This window comes from Dryobates pubescens, chromosome 16, assembly GCF_014839835.1.
Source record: "Dryobates pubescens isolate bDryPub1 chromosome 16, bDryPub1.pri, whole genome shotgun sequence".
Classification (NCBI taxonomy): domain Eukaryota; kingdom Metazoa; phylum Chordata; class Aves; order Piciformes; family Picidae; genus Dryobates; species Dryobates pubescens.
In genome coordinates, this window is record NC_071627.1 from 9,824,287 (window position 1) to 9,843,387 (window position 19,101).

At 39.3% G+C, this 19,101-nt stretch overlaps 1 protein-coding gene across 14 annotated transcripts in view; it reads left to right on the forward strand.

Moving 5' to 3' along the window:
• Positions 1 to 19,101, forward strand: part of TENM2 (teneurin transmembrane protein 2) — a 668,081-nt gene that overhangs the window by 49,537 nt on the left and 599,443 nt on the right. For all 14 annotated transcript variants that reach the window (XM_054168532.1, XM_054168518.1, XM_054168516.1 and 11 more), the window contains exon 2: positions 14,624 to 14,734. The gene's annotated coding sequence lies outside the window, so the exon portion shown is untranslated. The remainder of the gene's footprint in view (positions 1 to 14,623; positions 14,735 to 19,101) is intronic.

Genomic DNA, 19,101 nt, shown 5'->3' on the forward strand with positions numbered 1-19,101 from the left:
TGTGAGAATCTCTGGGTTTGTTTACAGCCAGGGGAGGTGCTGTTTTATTTTAGCCACATACCCCCTACTTAAAACCATACTTTTGCCTTCTGCCAATTGGGGAAGCAAATAAGTTTTCTACTAAATGTTTGCTTGTTGCTCCCAGATGGGAAGTATATGCTATGTGTTTCAATTAAAAGAAGCCCTGTAGCAAAACGTGTTAGTCACAGGCAGAGGCCAAGTGTGTCATTATTCTGTAGGAACAGCAGTGAAGATAATGAACGGCTAAGGACAGTGGGCAATGGAAAGTGAAGCATGTCGTGTCAGTGCACTGTCAGTGGAGTCTGGGCATGCTTTGCATTAGAAAGTGCTGTGAAGTTGCAGGGATGCAGCTGGTCTGTGGAGAAAGAGTAAAAGGTTGCTTAATGGCATGTAGTCATTTTAAGACTGATTTACTGAACTGGGTTTGTTCAGCCTTGAGAAGGCTTGGGGGAGACCTTATTACCATGGACCAGTACATAAAGGGTGGTTACCAGAAGGGTGGAGACTCCCTTTTTACAAGGAGTCCCATGGAAAAGACAAGGGGTGAGGGCAACAAGTTCCTATTGAAGTCCAAAAGAACATTTTTCACAGTGAGAACAGATAGAGACTGGAATCATCTCCCAGGGGAAGCAATGGATTCCTACACATCGGACAGTTCTAAGACTCAGCTTGACAGGGCCATCTCGTTTTAATTACACTATCACCTACAACGGTTGTTTCGGATGATCCTTGGGGTCCCTTCCAACCTGGCATTCTCGGATTCTGTGATTAATGCTTTTGCCATCATAATCAAAAGACGTAAGAAAAGACTTTTGTGTTTGATTCTTCCCTTGCTTTGAGACAAACAGAAGCTTTTTTCTGAGCTTTCAATGCATTTTACATCCAAGACAATTATATAATCCTCTCCTATGAGGAATATCCCTTAGGTGAGAAGCATGCTATATTGGAGTTGGATCTTCAAAAACTAGACAGGAGAAGTGGCAAATCTCAAAAACATTATTATGTACATGAGCAGCCTCATAAATACTGGGCTCAGGATTCTGATTCTGTGTTGCAGCTGTTGAGCATCTTTTAAACTCAGTACTGCAGAGCCAACATACCACTAGTGGGAGAAGGGAGGAGGGCAGCATGTAAGGGGTGGATGTTGCACAGGGAATGAAACTGGTGAGTTTAGAAGAAAGAGTGAGATGGTCAAAAGCTGAAGGAAGAGAGTAGCAAAGTGCTTATTTTGAAAGCTAAGATGTGTTACTTGCCAACCATGTATATTATCTACAAATATGAAAAAACATGGAAAGTGAAGGAAAAAATAGGTCACAAGGAAGTAGCTGATAGTGCTGAAAGAATACCTATTTTAAAAGTGTAATTTTAATTTTTTTTAATATATTGTCATGCAGATTGCCAGAGCATGTGGTGTGTTTATCTGCTTGCCACTTGTCTAAAGTAGCATGCTTTTCAAAATAATAACAACAGATTTCTATTGAGTTTCTCACTGTTGTAAAGCTGTATTTGAGCATTGTTACAGTTTAAAACAGAAAGCAAAACAACTGTAAGATGTATTTTCTGTTCTGCTTAAGGAAAGCAGGAAGGAAAATAACATTCACCACAGTTCCCTGCAGATGTTCACTTGAATATAGGACAATGTGGTGCAAAATAGATACTTCTGAAATTGATACTTGACAGTGCCACCTATTGCTACAACAGCAGAACTAAAAGCAGTGTTTTGGGTATGTATATGTCTAAACTGCACAGAAAAATGAAGGGTACCTCTTCATCTTGTCATTATTTCAAGGTTGTTTAAGTGATGTGGAAGTGTAAAATTGACCTCGCTTTATGGCTGTGAAATGGGCTACACTTTAAAAAAAGAATTTACTGGATGGTAGCATCACAGATGTGTGGTAAGATTCTGTTCCAGAAAGCTTGGAACTATTGGCATGTGATTGAAAGCCAGCGTCTGTATTTTGGCTGAACTTACTCAGCTTGGCTGTCCACCTCCCCCTGCCTCCCCCCACCTTTACTGATGACATTAAAGTTCCTGTAATACAGTAGAAGAGTCATCCTAATAATCCTAAAACTGCTTTGGCAAACACTTTTTTTAGCAAAACACTGAAAGTTTTCTAGAGCTTGAGTTTTAAGTTAAATGTGAACAGAATAAAATGTTTTGTAGCAGAGATAAGTAACTGGTAATGATGAAAATTCTTCGTAGACAAAGACTTAATGATCTGGACGCATCTTAATACTTGGTGTCCTTTATCGGTTCCTTCAGTTAGGAAGCATAAAAGCAGATTTCTTCTCCTGCCCTTTGAGGGATGATATTTGTTTTATGATAGAGGTCAAACTAATGCTAATGGTAAGGATAACAAAAGATGTATAGGGGCAACCTGAGATCAATTTTAGGTTTTAATTGTGGTTCTTAGCATTACTGATCCTTCTTGCCGTCTCAGTCCTATTTTTGTTTCTACTAGTGAAACACCCTGCCCTAAAAGAATGCGCACTTTTTGCTCATAATCTTTAAGAGCAAGAAAACATGTGTTCCCTGCATTGTTTTCTTCATGAAGGATTTCCATGGTGAAGTAAGAGCAAGAAAAGATGGAGCAGCTTGCAAGTAATTTATTCTTTCTTAGGTCCAGGTAGGTATCTCTCAGGAGTTTGTTGTCACTTCACATAGGTAATATTCTTTGTCTGAAGCTGTTCTCTTTCCTCAAAGATAGACAGGTCTCCTGTTACCCTTGCTGAGCTTCTGAAGAGCTAGATTGCTGCAACACTTAAGGCAATCAAAGGAAGCAGCTATGGAGTGTGTAGATATCTCCAGGTTCAGAAGGAGAAATAAAGGGTGACTTCATCATCCTAGTTAAGTTCAGGGCTGAAATCTAATTTGGCTAAACACAAAGTCTTTGAAATTATTTTTTTCCTCCCTTCAAATGATACCTAACTTCCTTTTCTCCTAGTTGTGTTCTGGACCTCTATTTGTGGTTGCCTTCATTCTCTGTGCCTTTCTCCACTGATCCAAGGTATACTTACAGGTTGCAGATCAGGTTTAACATCTTTTTCCCAGTGTATTTGTTTTCAGTCCTTCTGTCTCTCTCCTTCTGAATGATGTGGCTGCCTGAAGCAGCACAAAGCCTTTAGTAACTACATTTTGCAGTATGGAGAAGAGGAAGGACGTAGCTGCCTAATGGTTTACTTCATGGTTGGATTTTGTTTGCTCTCTCTTGGGTCTCTATGCTGAGTCTCTTCTGCTTTGTTCCTATAGATTTAATCTTCTAGTTTGTGTTTGTAGCTACCTGCTCTCTTGGTGTTCCTTAGCATTGCTCCTGCTTCAGTTTTTCTTGTTTATTTCTCTGCCTGTCATCTAGCCACAGAAGTAAAACATCTGTGCAATGCCAACAAAGTTTCAATTTTTTGGCGCAAAGTTTAACCCCCCCTTTATAATTTTCCTTAATTCAGATAATCCTGGTGCAAAAAAGAAACTAATTTTCAACAGTTCAATTATTTGCCTTTGCAGCAGTCTGTTTGCCCTCTTCTAACGACCTTTCATGTTTAAAACCCGTTACCTATGAAATGTGTGAGCCAAGACACCTGCAATCGTGGCCAGCAGAGGGCCCTTCAGCTTGAAAGTCAGAGGGGTGCTGAAGGCTGTCCTCTAAATAGGTTTAAATGGGCTGTGCGAGAAGAGAACGTTCACGAGAATCATGTAGTCCAGAGTATTTGCATTGTGATTGGTGATTTGTTGGCATTGTGTTCTACAAATCTGCGTCAAATCACCATTGTACCATGGAAGAATTGGGGAACTGAAGGAGAAAACGTGTTCCCCTGTACTGTTTAAGGTGTGAATTTACTGAAAGAAATGATACCTTTGTTGTGACCTTTTATTATCTAATATGGAATGTAATGGTGTAAGTTAAAGCCATCCTTTACAAACATTTTCCCCAAAGTGAATGCTTCTGACTTCTTTTTAGCTGTGATTTGATTTATTCTTTTAATTAGAAAGTAACTGAAATTGGAGAACACTGCCACCTGTTAATTGATTTTTGTGAATGATGGTGTAAATGACTTCACTGGAAATAGTAATCTATCTCCCCTTTCAGTCCTGTGCCGATATTGTTATCATGTAACACGATGCTAACATATGATTATATCTGCCATTAATGTGTTTAACAGCAGATGACAAATTTTATTAATATAAGAAGGGCCTCATGCTCTTCTGTTTGCCCTGGTGTAAATCAGAAGTTACTGCCTTGAACTGAAAAGATTTATTCATGTGTGAGAACTTATTGGTGTAAATTAGGAAAGTCAAGCCTGACATGTGGTGATGTACCAAATTATATTACAGGATATTTAAATTCTGTCTCCCACTGTGAACAGCAGGATACTGTTTTTATCCTTCCTGTTGAATGCAGAATCACTTTTCCATTTATAAATTGAACCTGAACAGAGTGCTCTCAGTATTGGCTGTTCCTCTGTTACTCCACATACAGAATATATTAAGACACCTGTTCATCCTTGTAAGGCAAACAACAAACAAACTAAAACACTTTCCTGTAAACAAATTGGTCTGTGATTAGTGGGACTAATGAAGCTTCACTGCCTGCAGATTTTTGCCATTCATCCCTGATGTCAGCAACCATCACCAGAAGAATTATCACTTTCTGTCTGCCCGTATTTCCTATGATCTTTCTCTTGTCCTTTTTTCCCTGCAATAATGCCAGTTACCATGTTTCTCCATCCTTTAAATCTTCCTGCAATACCTTCTGCAGTTTCCTCCTGCCTTCTGTAGCCATCAGCAGTGCTTCTGCCTGGCCCTGGGTGACTCAGGTGCTGAGTTGCAGCTGGTCTGCTAGCAAACAGTTATTAGCCTCAGATTTCTCTTCTCAGAGGTAATGCTAATTCAAATCTCTTGTTTTACTGTCTGACAGGTTTTCTCGGTGCTCAAGGGAATTTAAGGTCTTCAGGAACACTGGCCTCTGTTAAGTTTCATAGAAATGGATCAACAGATATTAAAAGTGTGTCTTTATTCCGTCTTCCTTTTCCAGTGATTCTTTTTTGTTAGACTGATTTCAGTTTGGTTTTGGTAAACTGTTGCTCTTTTCTTATGTTGCTTTCTTGTTTCTCAATTCAAGTGCAGTGGTTGCCACCCTTGTAGTGATATTAAATGGATAGAAAGCAAGCACAACTCAGGAAAGGAGTTAGCCCCTTATTGTTTTCAAGGGCATATATGTAACTTTCATTAATAGTCTCCTAGATCAAGTGCTTGAGGACAGTGTGAAATGGTTGCCTTTAACATACCAAAAAGAGGAGAATGAATACAAAAAATCTTTAGCTTCCAAAAAAGAAAAATAGCAGATTGTGTTATTACAGCCTATAAAAGATACTGAGATTAAAATAATAATGGAATATATGAGGTTGAAAGGAACTTCTGGAGTTGTACCAGTTCCTCCTACTTTCCCAGTCCCTCTGGACTCCCTGCTTAAGCCAGGTCAAATAGAGCAGGTTGCTCAGAACTGTCTTCAGTTGAGTTTTTAGTATCTCCACTGCTGCTGACACCACAGCCTCTCTGAGCAGCCTGTTCCAGTGTTTGACCACCTGTGCTGGAAAGCAGCATCTAACTAGGATGTCCTGTACCTCAGTTTGTGCCCCTTTCTTCCTGTCCTGTTAGTGGGCTCTTCTCAGTTACACCTTGCCTTCTTGGATATGTGCATGTCGGTGAGGTCTCCCCTGAGCCTTCTCTGCTTCAGGCTGAGCAGTCCCAGCTCTCAGCCTCTTGTCATGTCGCAATCCACACAAGTGTGTGTGATGCACAAATGTGTCCTGAATACAATTTAGCCACCATAGTATTTAGCAGTAAATGTCGCAGAATAAAGATTCTTATTTGGGTAAGAAAAGTTCTGAATAATAGCCCACATGTGAACATTTCCTTCCTTTACACCAGGAAAAGGTATAAAAATCTGGGATGCTCAGCATTACTGTGTGAGAATAGAAGTTGGGTGACAGTCTGTCCTCAAGATGGTTTCTTGAGGATTCTTTGCAAGCAGCATGATAATGTAGAAAATATTTTAGAAACTTAAACCCAGCAGGCACTCAGACAGAATTTGTGAGTCACAGCTACAGAAGGTACCATGCAGCTTTTTTCTTTTTTTGGTTTCATGTTGCAAATGATTAGCCATTGTCTTTATATTTTGTACTTATTTTGGGGTTTTACATCAGCAATATTTGTTTGGGATGACTGAATGCCTAGGTGCAACTCCCGGTGCTCCTTTTTACAACACGTATCTTTCAGAAGGTCATTTGAAATTGTGTTCTCTGAAATTTAAATGCTAGTTATGTTTTCCAGAGATTTGCCACCTAAAAGTTGTCCTGCCAATGTGTGTGTGGATATTTGAGGTTACTCTTTTCATTGTAAAGGGGAAATCGTTCAAACCTCTTACCAATTGCTGTTAAGTTAGTAAAGCTAGGAGCAATCAGTGTCCATTTGAAGTTCTACTTCTATCAGTGGCTATGTATAACTTCACACTCTCTTAGCTCTTAATACCTGAAAATCCTTTCTAAGTGTGTTTATGCTCACTTAGGTGCTATCCAGTACCTGAAATCTGAATACCAGTACTCTCAGTTGAGGCCTTTAAGCTCACTTGTTGCATCGAGTCTTTTCTGTGCTTTGCAAAAATGAAAGCATGTACAGTGTATTTATCAATGTGTATGTAATGAAAATGTCTACAAGTTTGGAAATTGGCCCATTTGCTCAGTGCAGAGCATTGGCAATAGAAATATCTGGGAGCACAGTAATTATACTGTGCTTGGCAAGATGGCTTTTTGCTTAGCTTCACAGCACAGTATCTCCGGGTGAACATAAAGTTGCTTTCTCTATGCATTGCTTTCACAAGGGTGTGTTAAAAAAAACCCCACCACAAAACCACAACAAACCAAACAATTTGTTTGTTTTGTGGGGATTTTTGTTTGTTTGTTTATGTATTAGTAAATATATTTTAAAAAATTTTAGACTGTAATGATTACCATGTAAATAGACTGAGCAGACATCTTTTGTGAATGAATACACCACAGTCATTGAATCTTGTGCTGGCAAAGAATGTACACGTGGCTCTCCAGGAGCTAATGACCAAATCAAATTATTTCTGTTAATGAGGGACTAGTGATAAGGCATAAGCATTTCCAGATATACAAGCTATGTTGCTGCGTTGTGTCAAGGTCTTTGCTTAAGCCCTGAACTAAAGAGTTGACGGGTATTGAGAGAGGCAAGGGCTAGAAATAATAAACAGGACAGTCATTAAAAAAGCAAATCTGTATTTAAATTACAGTTTCTAAATGTAAATTGCCTTCAGTCCTGTGATAAATATAACTCTTACCTAAAAGGCAACTGGTAACCTGCTTCTGAATTGTCTGAATATTTGGTGCTGCTTACTTTGCAATTATTTTGGAAGCAACATCCAGTACATATGCCACATTTTTTTAGTATTGTTTTGTTGTTTGTGGTTTTTTAATGAAATGTGATGGCTCTTGCCTTTTCCGCTTTCATAGCTGAGAAATGATAGCAGTTGAAAAAATGTAATATTAAAATAGTGTATGATTTAGAAGTACTGTATTTTTATGTATTTATGTACATCATTCTGTAAAGGTAATTAGGTTTTAAAAAAAAGGACCAAATCAAAAGATGTATGAATTTCTCTAAAGTGCTTAATGAGGCCCAATACAAATCTGCATTTCGAATCACATTGCTGCTGTCATATGCCCTGATTTCAAATGACAGTTCTGGCTTGCCACTCAGCTGTCCTTTCATTTTGTGTCACAAATTAACCAACCATGTGGTTTTATGTCACTGTTTCATTAGAGCAGTGCTACACTTAGAGATGGGAAAATTTCATTACAGTAGTTTTGCTATAAAGCAACTCGCACTTCAGGAGGGTATCAAGGCCATATTTAGATATTTTCAATATGGATAAATATAGAGGAGTGAAATATTCCTTCCAGCTTTTCACACTTCCTAACAATACTGCTCAATGCAAAGCGGTTTATGCTCATTAGCAGCAATGTATCAGCACCAAGGTGCTACATTGCTCTCCCACAGCCATTGCTGCTCATGGATAACTAATACTGTATACAGCAGAGAAGGTATTTACAGGTGAAACCCTTCTTGGCAATGCGTGGTCTTTGTGCCATTTAGTAAACCAGAGTGGCTATTATCCATAATTAAAGAAAGAGGATCTACTGAAATCATGAAAGGGCAGAAAGGAACTGTGTGGGTTTTTGAATCTTCTGTTTGCTGAAGGGGTTTAGAATCTCATAATGCCTGTTTTTTAAGTTCTGTGGCTTGATTCTGTGTTTCTTAGTCATACCATCCTATGGGGCAAAATATGTAAGTTAACACATAGAGTTTGAGGCACTGATTTAGTATTCTGTAATTGGATTAACAATCTGGGGAACGGTGTAAATACAACTTTGTATTTGCCAGGGCAAAAGACATTATCAAGATGAACTGGTGGGTATCAAGCCAAATAATTATTTTCTATCTCTGGCCAGAGGTAAAGAGATGCTAGAAGGAACAAGAAATAGAATCTAGGCCATACTGGTTCAGATCGATGGCTGTAAGTGGATACCTGGGGACAGTAAAAGAGGCAATCATAATTGAAATGCCACTTACTCTTTCCCAGGCTTTCAGCCCTTTTGGTCCCTGGACCTCCTGAGCTGGATGTGGTCTCAGCTGCATGGGAAATCTCAGTGGGGTTCTCTTCTGTGGATCTTTCTTGTCTTTGCTTAGATCCATGTAAACCTGTGGCCTCCCCAGCAAATGTGCATTTGCTTTGTAAAAAATCACCTTTTCTAAGGAGGGGGGCAGGAAGAAAAAAACCAATGTTTTGAACCAGACTACTGCTAGTTCTATTTGATGTCCTCTCATTTTTGTATGGAAAGAGACAGGGAGGTCGGGATAACATACCTGGCAGCTTTCTCTGTGGTATCCTTTCCTCTGAGTGGTATGATTTTGTCAAAGCGGAATTCGTTGAGTGCAGGGCCCACTGTTTGCTGTATTGCTGTTTTCAGTGCTGTACACAGGGTGGGACGAGGAGACTGATGTGCCCTGTGGATTTGGGAGGGGATGTTTTCCTCCTGAGCACCCAGGCAGGTGAGGGGAAAATGATCACTACCATACTGCTTATTCTCTTCAGATCTGGCCAAAGCACATAGGGACTTAGACCATTTAATGTAAAGAGCTGTGAACCATGGTATTTTTGTTGTGGTCTAGACAGTTTATAGGAATGTATACCTGTGTGAGATGAGGTAAACAGAGGCATTCTTATCCTGTCTTTCAAGTGCACATGCCTTTAGCAACTCAGATTAGCTGCTTTTCATATATAGAGAGGTGTATGTGAGTATCCCTCTGAAAAAAAAATTATATATATATATATAATTTTATTTATTCACACATTTATGTCTCTGAGAGACTCTTCTGGAGTTACTTTATTCATCCCTTTTAAAGAGACAATATGTAGGGTAGCTCAGTAGGCATGTAAATAATAACTTATCCAAAGACACTTTGGAATTGCAATTACTATTGATTTTTCATAAAATACTGTTCTTCATTTATTGGAATGCTAAGTTTTTAATATGTATCCAGAGCAAATTATACTTGTACTTCTAGTAGTGCCTGGTGATAGTGCTGTGAATAGTTGTACTTTCCTTTATCCCACCACAAGAATGTTTCTCAATGCTTGAAGCTGATTTGAGTGTCCCTCTATTAGTGACTGGTGCAATGTAAAGACGAGGCCTTTATTTGCAGGGTGTGTTAGCAAGGCTGCAGATCTTTTCAGGTGTTGACCAGCCATAAATGTGAGCCAGCTGCTGCTCCTAGCAGCACTAAAAGGCTGACAGAAACGGGTCTTGTCCCTCCCCTGCTGATGTTTCCTTCACTTTCAGGTAGCCGCAGTTCCTTTCATCCTTAGGTGAGCTGTGTCCAGCCTAAAGGGATTATCCACCTCTTCCTTTCCCTCTCCCCTGATGTTTGTGGCTTCACCTAAATAACTCTCTACTCCTGTTTGAATCTGGTTACTATGATGCCAATCTTTGAACTTATGCAGTAGTTCTGAAAGTTAACAATTTTCTGGCATTTTCACTGTATGTTTTATTCTTTTCTTCACTTGATTTTATCCTTTGTAATTGGAAACTCTCAGTGCAAAGTAATGGTAAATACAGTCTTATATTTACTTTCATGCTTACAAGTGAAGCTCCTGATTCATTTGCTCTGGTTATTATCTATTTGGCTGTTTGTTTATATCATTTCTCTCAATCCCTTGGACTCAGTTGAGTCACACTGCTCATTGCGGTGTTTATGTCTGCATGTAGATATACCAGCACTGTACATTTTAGTAATTGCTCAGGTTTATGCTGCAGTCTGTACTCTACAGTGACACTGATGAGTGTTTTGCTTAGTTGAGCTGCTTCAAACAGAAAAACTAAACCAAAACTAAATATTAAGAGATAGTGATTTTTCTTGTTGCTCATGGAGAATTGAGGCTTTACTGAGTCACAGGCCATGGTGGGCATAGCCTACAATGTGTTTCTCACTGTCCTCTTGCACAACACCAGAGTGACTTCCTTGACTCTTTGCTTTCTCCTTCTAACCGCCCCCCCGCCTTTTTTTTTTTCCTTTCAAGAAATGAATGAATTCTTCACAACTGGCTTGTTTTTCTCTCTCCAAATTATTGAAAGACGTTATTTATCCCATTACCTGACATATTTTCAGAACTTAAATGCTTACTTGTTCCTTATTTACTGGTTACCTTAAGTAATAAAAATGTGTATAATTTTTAACTTACAGCTGAAGACACACAGAACCTGAAGTGTGCAAAGTGTTGTATAATGCTAAGTGGTATGAAAACTGGGCACGCAGTATTAGTTTTCCTATCTTCCAGTGCCAAGACCCTAGCCAATTAAATGGAAATAGTGGCCTCTCGGGTGCGGTGTGGTTAGTGCCGCGTGGCACTGGGCATGCCAGTGTGGTCATGCCAGGGGCCAGCAGTTTCAAAAATGAGCAGGAAAACAGAGAGTGATTGCCTTCCACTAAATGATCTAGTAATAAAGAAAAAAAATAAATTAATTAATACTAGACTGCAACATAAAGTATGTGCCAGCCAAGTCCAAATACAAATTGTCCGTTACGTAGATTTTGCAGTTCCCTGGCTTTTATGTGCTTGCAGCTGTGATACTCCCATTTCTGTCATTACTGCATGTGTAATCTATAACCTTCAGCTAAGAAACACAGCTCATTAATTAATCATTAACAAGGGCAAGGCATGCAACAGTGTGGAGTGTGCCAAATCGTCGCTCAAACTTTGTAAGCATATGACTGCTTGTAGGTCACATCTCAAAAGTACTGGCAGGGTGCTCTATAAGGACCAGGTTGTGCAGCATATAGTAAATGTATGGATTTTTGTATCAGTTACTTCAGTGGCTCTCAAAGTAATTTATGACTTTTCTTTATGTGTAATTAACTCCCTTTGTGCTCTGGTTAGGGGCGCTGTTACTGTGGTTACTGGCACTGCTGATAGTAGCTGAAAGTGAAGCAGCAGCATAGACTGTGGCCTGAATGTGTTGAGTATTTGTAACTGGAGTTACAGATCTTTCCATGTGCCTCATCTTCACTGAGGTTGAGAAAAGTTCTGAAAATAAGCAAACTGCGGTGATGAGGCTGTTGTCGAGCTGGCCGGAACTGGTTGGAACTGGTTGTGCCTGGCACCAGGCGGATTCGGCCTCTCCTCACACAGCCCACCCTGCAGCCTCTGCCAGCACTTGGGCACCTGCTGCAATTACCAACAACAAAACTGGCAAAATGACACTTTTTTTACTTTATTTTCAGTGCAGACTTATTTCTCATTAATCTTCCCTGATGAATTGACTGTTTGATGACAGTTTTATCTAGACGTGCAGTACGGCTGTGGAGCAAATAGCTGCTTTTCCAGGTATGAGAAAGGTGTTGCCCTGTTCCTCCTGCTGCTTAGGAAATAATCATCTCTTCTCATTAGATGTTAATAAATTAGAAGAGAGCCAGAATCTACAGAAATGCCAGGAGTCAGTGACAGGCCAGTAATGGGATATGACTTCTCTGAAAAAGATTTTACTCAGGTTTTCTGCCTGGTTGGGTAGTATCTGCTGAAGTTGTTTTTGAGGAATCTGGTATTATTTATTGTAAGAGAAGTCTGAAAGGAACGACTCCACCTGGTTTGGTTGTGCTTCTTGCTTAATTTTCTTTATTCATTTATGTTAGTAGATGTCTATAAAAGTTTTTCACCTGTGCTCTTGGAGAACCGAACATCAAAGTAAAAAATCACTCGTTAAAATTTAGAGAGACATTTGAATGTCTCAGATTGCATTTTGAGCTAGCCTTGGCAACAAGTGCCTTACTGGAAAGCCCTATAATGAAACATGGAGCTTGTTTTTATTTTTGCTAATTAATTTGCTACATGTGTTTAGGCTGGTTTTTTTTTATATATATTGTATTCAATTATAGCTAGACTCGTTCATCCTTCTTGGCTCTCTTACAGTAAAACAGGCCAAAGAGAAACTGAAAGCAGTAATTGTAGCACTACAGTATTTTTCACAGTGTCAAAGGAGGAAGAAAATTAAATACTTTTGAACCTCCACTGTCTCTGTAAAACTCAATGTTTACTTAAGGCTTTTAAAGTAATTTTTTCATCATCTTCTGTATCTTCCCTACTAATTGTTACGTGAGAAGACCTGTTAACAGCAGCACAAGAGTCAAAAAGAGGTGGTGTGCATGGTGAGACTCCTAGCAGTGGCTTCTTAGCAGTGCGGTGCGTGATGGGCTGAGGAGGAGTGCTGTCTGTTCCAGTTAGTTTACCTTTTGAAGTTGAAATACTTTCAGCTTTAGCTGGCAGTTGCCACATGTCTTTGGTGTTCAAGAGCTCCCCATAATTATGTTTTAAGAATCTGTATGAGATGATCCTTCTTGAGGATTAAAAGATGATCCTATACATCTGGTTACCACTGTCTGCATGAATCTGACTGGAGGCAGACTTTGGCTCTCACAAATTTCTTACTGTTACTTTTTTTTGGGTAGGTTATAAGCATTGGTGTCTCAGTGTAACCCAATGCCTCTTTTACCAGTATTTCTGTTCCAAATTCAGCAATTCCTGAAATAGTGATGCAAACAGGGAAGGTATAAAAGAATTGGCAACTTTGAGCAAAGAGAGTAAATGGCAGAGAATTGCCAAAGCAGGAGGTATGTAATCAAAGCTTAATTTGCATTGATTCATAGGTTGATAGGGTTGCACAAAAGACAGTAAGTGTAATAGTGAAAATAAGGAGATTTTGAAAGTAAAGACTACATTCCAACCCCTAATTAGTGAGGTTATCTGTGTTTCAGCTTTCATATTTGTGAATTATAAGTGCTGTTCTTTTTCACGTTGATTCATATTCTTAGAAGATCTTATGCCATGATTCTGGCCTTAAAGATTTTACATCATGCAAATGTACAGTGTGTATTGAATTCTTTGTCTTATTTAAATAATTGATGCTATATAGAAAGCTGTTGGCCTGAAATACAATTGCATCTATTCATTTCTAGGGAGACAGACCTCAGCAGTTAAGTAGTGCTAGTACATCAAGCTTCTTTTTGACCAGAAATAAGTACCATTAATTTAAGTTCACTAAAAGCAATAGATAAAGCTGACAGAATTAAATACTCTCAATGTTAAAAGAAAATTGCTTAAAAGTTTCATTTTTCATTTTGTTTGAAAATGGAAGACATTAGATTGTCTTTATAGGGGTTTTTATGTATTTATGAAACGTTTGGCTCTTGTGTTGATGGTTTGCTTGCCTGTTCCCACCTCCAGCCTGTGGTGTTTTTGTATTTTTTTGAGTAGGTGGCTATTAGCTGTGTGAATTTCTTTGGCAGCATGACCAATCACTTCTTCACTGCTTTTTCTTATTTTTCAGTTTCATAATGCAAGGTGAAACTTGGGTTTTTTTTTTCCAACTCATCTTAACAAGTAGTTATGGCTCTATCTAGATCACTTAATTGACCAGATGAAAAACAAGTCAGTTGGTGACTGTGGACATGTAAGGTCATTTTTCCTTTCCAAACCTACTTTAGAGGATAGTGAAAATTGTGAAGAAAATGTGGGAACCAACAGGTAGTATAAAGTATGGCACAGTGAGAAAGAGAAGAAAAATTGTCAGAGGAAGCAACAGGTGGTCTGTGAAGTGGTGACATCTGAGAGTACTTGAAAATAAACTTCTCACAATGAAGACACCTGGAGGAGCAAATGTCTTCATCAAAACAATTTGAGGAATTCTATCCAAGAATGCCATGTCTGTCTTTGGGAACTGAGTAGAGAGGACATCTCTGCTAATTTTAGTAGTGTAAAAATTAAGTGACATAGCAGTCTCATTGCTCGGTTTTCTACTTTCGATGCAGGGAGGAGGGAAAATGAGAGGTACAAGGAAAGATGTGTCTAGAAGATTGCTTTATCATCCTAGATTGGGTAGATTGTGTTACTGAAATACTTTTAAAGTCTTTGCCTGCTAGTATTTTACAGTTACTATTTTTCCTGAAAGTTATACTTTTTTTCCTTCCTGACAGATCCTTCTTCCTTTTCATTGCCCTGAGTATTAAGAATTCTCTCTCACCTGATGAGCTAAAGACACAACCCATAACGACTACAAAATAGAGCATTGCTGACCTCCACTTTCAGTGAGTAGTCACAACTTCAGTTTTGTATCTTGTTTTGCTCTGAGATGTATTTATACTGTCAACCGAAGTGCTTCATCTATGCTTGAAAAATGTCTAAAAAGATCTCTGCAGGAAAGTGTTTTTGTAGAGGAAAGCAATTTTTCTCAGCACTTTTCTTCAGAGAATCTACTCCAGGCTTTTCCAGCTCCGCTGAATTACTTTAGAATGCTTCACTGAAAGAAATATGCCTTTTTTCTAACTACCTGAATTTTCCTTTGCTGGAGTTGCCCATTCTGGCAAATTCAGGATCAAATAAGGAAGTCAGGAATTTACTGCCCCTGGCATCAAGGGAAAATTTTCCTTTGCTCAAGTGGGCTTTTTATTCAGGTTCTTAACAGAGCAAAAACTATGTAGCCAGTGTGAATGGCTATGTATCATAAAGTTCTAAATCCTAGAATCACAGGATGGTAGGGGTTGGAATGGACATCTGGAGATCATCTAGTCCAAGCCCCTGTTAATACAGGCCTAGATCAAGTTTCACAGCAACACATCTAAGTGGATTTTGAAAGTCCTCAGAGAAGGAGACTGCTCTGGGCAGCGGAGTAGAAGGGGAAGAGAAGATCCCTTGACCTGCTGTACAGAATACCTTTGGCTTTCTTGGCCACGGTCTCAGATTGTAAATCTGCATATCCTGTAATATATGCTGTGCAAAGAAAAGATGAAGAGAAGAGCCTATCAGGTTATCTGCACTTTCGTGGTTTCTCTCAATGCTCAGAAGACAGCCCATAATGTAAATAATGATATATGTAGACCCTGGGATTTCACATAATTGCATCCAGTGATACACTCACCCCAGTGTGTGTGGCAGAGGAAGGAGGCTGTCTTGCTTCAGAGTGGATCAAGAGTAAAGGAAATGGAACCTTTACTTGATCAATTCCCATTTAAAAAAAAAAAAAAAATCAGGTGTTAGAAAAATGCAATAAGTGAATCTTGACAATAGTTTTTACTATTACAAATGCATCTGTAAACGCTAATTCAAAAGTTCAGATGGGCAAGTACTTCTCATACCAAATTCCTGGAGAGCAAACATGAAGTGATAAAAGATACTGGTGCAGAAGCTCTCACTGGTGCTCTGTGTCTCAACTGCAGTTTGTCAGGAAAAGGTTGCAGAAGTTAGGTCCTCAGTGAAAATTTCAAAGCAACTGATAACTCAATCTCAAAACCCCCTAAGGTAGTCTTGGTTTGTTTGGTTTTACTGCCTGTTTTTATCACCAAAGAACCTGAATAACACCAAGTGATCTCTCAAGGTCAGACAGCAAGTCAGAAGTAAAGCCAAATGTGAAATCACGTTCATAATTCTCTGCAAATGTGGCCATTTACACTTTTCACAGTGGTGACTAGATCCTGAATCTTTTTGCACTGCTCTAAAAAAAAAATACTGAGGCCAGGAAGGATTTTCAAGTACAGGGAGGAAAAAAAAATAAATTCTTCCTACTGCTCCCCATTGTGTGGCTGTGGCAGTTTGCTGTGAGTCAAAACACATGCTGGGACAAGAGACCTTGATACTGTGGTGTTAGTCAGGAGTGGAGCCTTCCTTCACAGTGAAGTAGTTGCTTGAGAGGATTTCCACTAATTTGTCCAGCTTAGACACAAGTCTTAACAGACACCCAGGAGGCAAGTGAAGAACACAATAACCACAAAAAAAGTCACACACAGCACACATCTGATTTGGAGTTTTATTTTGGAGGCTTTGGGATTTTGGGAGGTGTTCTATCTTTGCGTGTCACAATAGATTTTCCTTACCTGTGGGTTTAGGGTTGGGAATTTGTCTGGGTTTCTGTCCCTAGCACTGGTGACTTGTTTTTAGCATGCTGTAGGCTCTGCTGTTGAGCTCGCAGTGGTGAACCAGTACTATCTCGATCTTTATATCCCTCATTAAATTTCTGTTCCTGTGGATTTGTTGGTGTGATAATTAGTGCTGGTAACTTCTCATTTACTTCCTTTTTGTGTTGTTTGCCCAGCCTCTGAACGCTGCCCATTTCTGCCTTTTGATTTGTTCTTCTTTATGCAACTGACAAAGACTCACCATCAGTTCCCAAACAAATTCTGAGACTCATTTGCCTCCATTGTGTCCTTCTCAAATGTCCACATTCAGAGGCCATTGCTATGACTTCTGTGTTTCGGTATATTTGTTAGGTTTGCTTTTTTTCTTGTGGCTTTATTTGTTTTCTTTTCAACAAAGTCTGCTGTCATTCTATCATGGTGGATCAAAGCCTTTAGAAACTACCTTAAAGAAAGAACAAGTTTAGGTTCTTGAACAAAACCTTCCTGGACTTATCCTCAAGGGAGAAATAATTTTCTTAGATTTATGCATCTTGACTGTAAATTCCTTTCTTCTGTGGGAGTGGGAAGCAAACAGCCTCTCAATCAGTGCTATCTTCAGTTCTCTTCTGAGTCCTGGGTCTGGAGGATGCAAGTCTTTTTGCACCTTTAGGGGTGCCACTCTGTCTGAAACGGTTTGAAAACCCTGTATGAATAATCAAAACTACCTAGAGGACATTGCTGCAGCAGTCCTCTGTTTATAACAAGGCTTAAATGCCTCTCCACCATGTTTGATTTGCTAGTTTCCAATGATTTCCCAAGAGAACAAAAGTGTACAAAATAATAGAAAAATGTTCATCAGTTTTCCAAATGGCAGCACCCATCACCAACACTAATAATCTGGTTTTGAGCCTATACTTCTTGTTGTCTTAATTTCTGCCAGATTCCAGGGCAGCTTCTGCCAGTCGCACACACTTTTGTGTCCACTAATAAGCTCCTGAGAGTTACGTTCAGTGAGGGTTAACAGTAATTACTTGTGCTTACCATTTTTCATAGCAGTTTAATTATCTGGCTTCTGTCCCTTTTCTAGTGTAGTTCTGTGCTCACAGTCTCACCTCCATCCCATCCTGTGACACCTCTGCCAAAAATCCTGATCTCATTTTTTACATTATTTGGAACCATATACCCAACTGAAGAAACAGGGAAATCACAAAATCAGCATTGTTTTAGAGCAGTACCCAAGAGACTTGTGACCTGACATTCATCATTGCCAGAGTTCCTGGTACAATGAAGACAGTTAGATTATAATTTTCATAGAATCATAGATCACTTTGGGTTGGAAACAACCTTTGAGGTCATCTAGTTTGACTTCACTGCAATGAGTCAGGACATCTTTAGCTAGGTCATGTTGCTCGGGGCCCAGTCCGACCTGGCCTGGAATGTTTCCAGGGTGGGACATCTACCATTTCTCTGGGCAACCTGTTGCAGTGTTTCACTGTCCTTATTGTGAAGGGTGTCTTCCTTATATCTAGTCTAAATCACAGGTCACAGAATGGTAGAGGTTGGAAGGGACCTCTGAAGATAATCAAGATTATCAGGAGCATTGGTTTTGTAAACCAGGGGTCACAAGTTCGGGGGAAACCTTATTGCTCTCTACGACTGCCTGAAGAGAGGTTGTAGACAGGAGGGGGTTGGTCTCTTCTCCCAGGTGACCAGCACCGGAATGGGAGGACACGGTCTCAGGCTGCACCAGGGGAAGTTTAGGCTCGAGGTGAGGAGAAAGTTCTTCACAGAAAAAGTAATTGGCCCTTGGAATGGGTTGCCCAGGGAGGTGGTCGAGTCACTATCCCTGGAGGTGTTCAAAAAAGGATTGGATGTGGCACTTGAAGCCATGGTTTAGTTGTCATGAGGTGTTAGGTAATAGGTTGGACTTGATGATCTCTGAGGTCTTTTCCAACCTGGTTGATTCTATGAAAATGCAGCCACCAAAACCCAACTCCTGCAAATGCCCAAAGTTCATTTCCATTTAATGGATTCTCTTCCATGAGATTGTGTAAACTTGCTTTGTATCTTTTATTGTTTTGCTGAAAGATCAGTCAACAGAGGTGAAGAAAAAGTCTGTATTCTCTAAAAAAGTAGTCTTGGAAACAATTTCATTTTTAAGCATGCTCTTATCCTTCCCTACAGCAAATTATTTCCTTTCCAGTGATTTTTGCACACTTGTTTTTGAATAGTGTGGCTTTGATTTCCTAAGCAGTAAACTCTCACTCAGAACTTGATAAATAAAATATTTGCACTCAGAAATGGAACCACTACACCAATGTAACTTCTGCTATTGATATTTATTTTTTTTCCCCCCTCCTGCATAACTGTTTTGGCAGCAAAGGCAGAGCACCATCTTGTGTAAGCATAAAACTTACTTAGAGTAAATTACTCTAAATTATAAACTAACCAATAAATCAGAATTGCTATGATGTTGTTCTAGCATTCCTCACCGCTCACCTAAAATCTGCATGCCAGATAAGAAACAATGCATCACAAAATTGTTCTGATTTTTTTAATGAATA